The following is a 6000-nucleotide window of genomic DNA, read 5'->3' as shown; positions in this document are numbered from 1 at the left end:
TAGATTTATTCATGTCTTTATTGAGAAAAAAATTTATAAATGAAAGCCAGATGCCCAAATATATTCAGTTTCAATATTGCATGGTGATTAACATTGGTAATACTCGCAGTGGTGCACAGTGTCTTACAGGTGCTGTGTGAACACAAGGCACAGACAATTCAGAGAGAAGGCATCCTGAGAATTAGGCCAGTGTTAAAACCCCACGTGAAAAGTAGTGAAACTTGCACAAAGCAAATGAGCCTGTGTACACGTAACACAGGAACGCTGCCAGGAACTGAACATGAGACCCTGGTCCCTTGACCTCAAGTCTACCTTTACTTCCCTTAGGCTTTCAGGTGACTGAAACCTACAGACAGGATCAAAAGAACAAGCTGAAACTGTTCATCCAGTTCTCACCACAAAAATGGAAAAATCCACACAGAAATCGCATTGTTTGTTCGTTGCTTCGAGACAGGCATCAGGACCTTCTGTTTACAAACACTCAGTGTCCTAAAACACATCATAAAATTTTGCCATATTTAAGATATATGTATAAAACATATGTAATGTAAAAAAGATGTCATTCATCACTCATTTTCCCCTGGAACATTCGCTGTTGTTCCTTTCAAAAAACTACATATGTTCTGCATGTTTTGCATAGTTACAAAAACTTTGTAATATTGAGAGGGCTTTTAAGAAGTGAATAACTGTAGCAAATATACTTTTTCCTTGGAACCTGGAACGGAAACTCTTGGAAGTTGCTTCTCTTCCATTTTCTTTCCCCCCTTCAATAAATTAAGCTATTTCTGCATGTACACATAAAAAGGTTTTATATATATATAGTTATTTTTTTAACAACATCTCACTGTGTACAACTTCTGTATCCTGTTTATTTCTAAAGAGCTCTCTGTCTGCAAGTGTATTTGGCTCAATCTGCTGTAATGGCAATAGCAAATTGCAAGGCTCACATTACTGCTGGCTCAAATGGACCCTTTGGCTTGAATTCCTCTTGATAAATATCCCAAAAATTTTCCCCATAATTTTCATAAGTATGCAAACACAGATTCAAATGAAAGTGATGACTGCTGACAAATTTGTTAATCAAGTCTTAGCAATTTGAAGGAGGTCTTTCAGGAGCTTTATTCTTATTGTTCCCTAATGCAAAAATGCCTGATACTGATTTACTATGCACTGCAGAGCAGATATAACAGCTGGTGCCAAGACCAGATTTACAGGACTTGTTCCTAGGTAGTGCAAAGACAGATAAATGTAGCGAGAAAGTTCAAAATATCACTATAAACAAGTCTGCATGAATTAGGTTAAGTTCCAAAGCTCAAAATACCTCTATTATGATGATGATGATGATGATAATTATCATCATCATCACCATCATCATCATCATTACTTTATTATTAAAGTTAGTATTATTGTTATTGTTATTGTTATTAGTATTAGTATTAGTATTTATTAGTATTGTGGTGGGTTTTTTCCCCAGCCTCCCCCTAAGTGTAAATTTTCTTGTACCAGTCTCTAATGGATAAACTAATACTCTGCTATATGAGAGCATTAATTCTGCTTTATCTGCTGGAAAAGGTATGCTTTCACCAAAGAGAAAAAGAGCTGCAGTGACCTCTGTTGATGGAATTAAGCAATGTATTTAAAGAGCCCACAACGAAAAGTGACACATTCAAATCCTCTGCCAGGACTAAATTGGACCAAAAGCAGACTGTGCTAAGAGGGAGCTTTCAAGTTGCGTTTGAAAAAGACTATTTCATCCATTGAAGTCAGAATCCTTATCAGGATACTTTCCTTTTAAAAACTATTTTTAGACATTTTGTTCCTTTTTTCGTGTGAAATTAAAACCTGTTGGCATGAAGACAGAGTACATAGCACACTAGAGGAGATGTGGTTTTTTGAAGTGCTATACTGCATTCCAGGGGTTTGTATCACCAAAAGAAAACACCATGCCTGTATGTATTACGTGATCTGAATTTAGTGACTAGTTGGCTGTGCCAGCCTGACACACGGTATTCTTTAAGTTTTGAGACAAAGAAGCTTTCCAGTTGGCGGGCTGCCTGTGGCAGAGAGAATTATCTAGGAACTGTCATGCCTTTATGACCAAGAATTTGGAACATGCCTTTATGGGCTAGTTCTGATCCAGGAAAATAATTAAACACGTAAATACCCACAAGGATCTGGACCTTAATGCTTAACTTCAAGGTTGGGAGTAGTCTCAGTAAAGCCAAGCATTAAGGGTTGATCCTGTACAATTAAAGTTATTGAAATTAGTAAGAAAACTTCCATTAAGCACTAAGTAGCTTGTGGAAATGGAGGTATTGTGTCCTTATGTTTTTCAGACTTGTGCCTTTGCTGAGGACTAGTCAGTATTAAACAGAAGCATAAATGAGGGTCAGGGCTTTGTACTGTTAAAGTTATTTTATGTTTCCAAGCTGCCCAGTAAACAACTGGTACCCACACTGTTTGGCTTTTCTAGGAGCCACAGCAATACAGATTAGTATCTTTTTCCTTCTATGTCCAATGTTATGGCAGGTCTCACCATGATCACAAAGCTGGGAGTTTTCCTCATTCAGGTATTTTAATTTGTTGATGCCTCCACCAGAGCCTGAGAAGTTTTATTTTTAGTATACTTTGCAGAACTACTGCTGTCCTTCTGATCCTAAAATATCCTTCTCACAAGAGACAAATGGATATTGGTAATGACACTTTACTGGTATCCACTGTGGTATCCTTGCTCAGGCTTTCTAGAGAATAATTTCTGCAAGCATAAGGAGGGGGAAAAAAGACAAGTAAATTCTGTAATAAAAAGGATGAAAAGTTGTAAGCAAAGAAATATCTTATTATGATACAGATAAAATCAGAAAATGAAATAATGGATCAGTGCACTAAGATATCATTAACCAGATATTAGAGGTGTACTTAATCTGCCAGTCTAAGAACATAAAGACACACAAAATGGAAAGTATTAAAGTCAATCCTGGTTTGCATGTGTCATAGATACCGTAAATGTTATGGCATCTTATACACATTTCACAGCAAAGCCAAATATTATAGCTACCTATTTGAGAACTTCATGCTGTCAAGCATGAAGAAAGTATTGATGCATCTTCCATATATATAATTAATGATGCTGGTGAAGATCTTCATTGATTTCTGGGAAATTATGTCTGAGTTTTTTTCGCTCTGAATGAATCTGACTATTTTTTGTGGAGAGTGGTCAGGATGGGAAGTACAGCTGGGTGGTAGGTTAGATTAATGATCTATTTGTCTCAATATATTTAGCATCCTACAAAGACTTCTACATGGTACCCACTTACTAGTCTAAAGATAACCCAAGAAAAGTGTCTATTCTTGGGAGGGTTTATAAATTAAGTAAATTAATTCTATACTAGAATAGCACATAGAACCGCTCTATATAATGAAGAATGATTTTCTGCCGAGCTTACCTTGTGATAGGACAATTATTATTTTTTAGGCCGCTTGACATAATTCTAAAATGAACACTTGTATTATTGTAGATACAGCTTTTACACTGGAGGCTGAAGCCACCCATGCTCTGATATCTGTGCTAAAGCTGAGCCTCAGTTCCACATGTATTAGCTTTGCTTCCTCAGGTATGGAAGCAGGTTGTGACACAAAATGAATCAAAATACCTTATTACCTTTTTTCTATTGTGCATTCTTATTACCCAGCATTCAAGCTTTATAATTTAGTTCTTTTCCAGTTTAATCTTACAGTGCATTTACGAACAAGTTCCTGAGTTGTTATTTATGTACAAGTCTTCAGAGGTCAGCTTTTTTGGCTTATCTTATAGAAGAGAAAGGAAAAAGTCAGCAGTCATCTTTTTTTACATCTGGAAAAGTATCTTTTTTCATACAATTATAACTGTTTGACAGGAATTTGCTCAAAGTTAAAGAATATCTTTGGATGGAGATTAAAAATGGAAAATTACATCTTCAGAGATGTACTTTTCTTTAAATTACTAGTATGTGAAAACTGTTTTGGAACTTTAATTGCTGCTACAGACTTACTACAAAATAAACTTTGCAATAAACCCTGGCTGATCCTTATCTATAACCAAAAATCTCCGCACTGGCAAAAGTATAATACAGGGTGAAATCATATTTGGATTTGGATTTTTTTGCAACTGAGTTCAACAAGGCAGGATTTTCTCTTTCAAGCAGCCCCAAACTTCTCCTCCTCTGTGTATGTGGAGATTATCTGGATCCTGCAGTAATTGCTGGTTGGGTCAATTGCTTGATTTTTTACAGTGAGGAGACTTACATACTTTCTGGTTTTGGCCTCACACAGAAGCATTCAGGCATGAATTCTCAGGGTAAATCGGACAGTCCAAGCCCAGAGTTTGAGTGACCTCCTGAGTTAGAAGCCAACTTCTCAGTGCCAGCTCTGAACCCTAACAATTATGCCTGTTTCCAAAAACTGCATCTGAACCTGCCATTCTTTTGACCATGGTGATTTTGGCAATTTGCATCTCTGAGCTCATCCTGTTTTAACACGCTGCAGGTGGGACAAACCTGAGGCTCAATCCCAGGAGAGAAGGCTTCATCAAAAGCTCCCAGAGTAGCAACCACTGCAGAGCTGACAGGTAAAATCCCTTCTCACCACAGAATCATAGAATGGTTGAGAAGAGACCTCTGGAGATCGTCTAGTCCAACCTTTCATCCATGGCTCCTTTCCCCTCTTGTGGGTAGTCACTTGGAGAAGACCTCAAAAGTGCACACAGCTACAAGGCTTTTAGCAATGATCAAACCTCATATCCCACCACAGTGAACAATGAGGGAGAAAGCACCTTGCTCAGCTTGGCCTGTGATTTTAATAGCAGCAGCAGGACAAGTGAGGTGTTGGAATCTACCACATCTGGCTTCAGCTGTCTGCACCATTTTATCAGCCCGGGGCTCCTTTCATGCTCAGCTGTAAGAGGCAGCATCTACAGGCAGTGACTGATGGACCTGTACTGGGAAGCAGCAAGCAGGCCCTTGTGAAGTGCTTGCTGCTTTCCAGGAGCCCTACCAGGAGCTCAGGTGCCATTGCTAAAGGACAGATGAGCCATCCTGAAAAAAAAAAAAAAAAAAACAACTATATTTTACTGAGGAGTTGAAGGGATTTTAATAGATTTTGATCTTCCTATGAGCAGCTCCTGTGCACATTTTATATGGTGCTAGGGCTGAGCTTGTGAGCAGCTGTTGAAAGCGTGCTGATACTTTTTACTGTAGTTTTGTACCCAGCAACATACTTGCATTAGCTCTAAAAAAGCAATTTCCAGAACCGGAACAGCTGTATCATCATCTGTACCATGAGCCCTGTGCCCATGTTCATCTAAGGCAGCCAGCCATTTTTCCCCAAGAACGTATCTGCCCACATGTGTATTGCCCTCAGCTGGATTGGGAATCCTGCTGCCAGAGCTGGACTACATGTACGGTCAAAATTTTGTTAGTTCCTCACTGCTGGAATTCATGCAGCTTCAAGTTTTAAGGCATTTGACTTCTACAATAGAAAACACAGGTCAGGCTGATTCCTCTGTCCTCTCTGAGGTTTTTCAGATAACTAGCTGCTCTGGTTTATTTCAAACATTGTGGGATCGTTTCTGCTGCCACTACAGGACTGTCACCAACAGGCTGGTCTAGCTGAGATGAGAACCAAACTGCTTATGTGACAAACTTACTTCACCACAACACAAGCAGAGGTTGATTGCACAGGACGGATATGCAGCCTCTGTTCCTCTCCTCAGAGCGAGCATTATTATTTTCCTGGCATTTTCCAAGGTGTCTGCAAATGGAAAATGGGATTTACTTATCTCTGTGTATCAAGAGATAATAACCCCTTACCCAATCCTGCTAGAAATTTTGCTAATTCTGATTTTTGGCAGTATGTTCCTTCCTTAAGAGATGTAAATGGTGTGTCACACAGGAGAAACTAAAAAAAAATACCAGTAGTTAATGGCTGTGAACATAATTGCTTCACCCTTTTTTTCCATGATGTAAT

Source organism: Falco rusticolus, chromosome 2, assembly GCF_015220075.1.
Source record: "Falco rusticolus isolate bFalRus1 chromosome 2, bFalRus1.pri, whole genome shotgun sequence".
NCBI classification, from domain to species: domain Eukaryota; kingdom Metazoa; phylum Chordata; class Aves; order Falconiformes; family Falconidae; genus Falco; species Falco rusticolus.
This window is presented reverse-complemented; position numbering follows the sequence as displayed.